A 277-nucleotide genomic window follows, 5' to 3' on the forward strand; every position below is an offset into this window, starting at 1 on the left:
ACACACACACACACACACACACACTCATATTATGGAGCCTGATCAGTCTCTGTCTGGTTCTTGTGGTTGATCATCGCAGATATTTTCTGATTGCTCTCATAAGGAGCTGGATTGGGTGGGGCATATCCTTCCCGTTCCACTTCCGGGATTGATCGGGTGCTGCAGGAAATTTCTGACGGATGCTTGTATTTTCCGTTTCCTTCTGCTTTCTTTGTGTTGGAATTTTAAATTCGGTGTATTTATAAGGATTATTGTTAACTGCTCCTCAGATCTCTGC

This window comes from Etheostoma spectabile, chromosome 15 (assembly GCF_008692095.1).
Source record: "Etheostoma spectabile isolate EspeVRDwgs_2016 chromosome 15, UIUC_Espe_1.0, whole genome shotgun sequence".
Taxonomy (NCBI): Eukaryota; Metazoa; Chordata; class Actinopteri; order Perciformes; family Percidae; genus Etheostoma; species Etheostoma spectabile.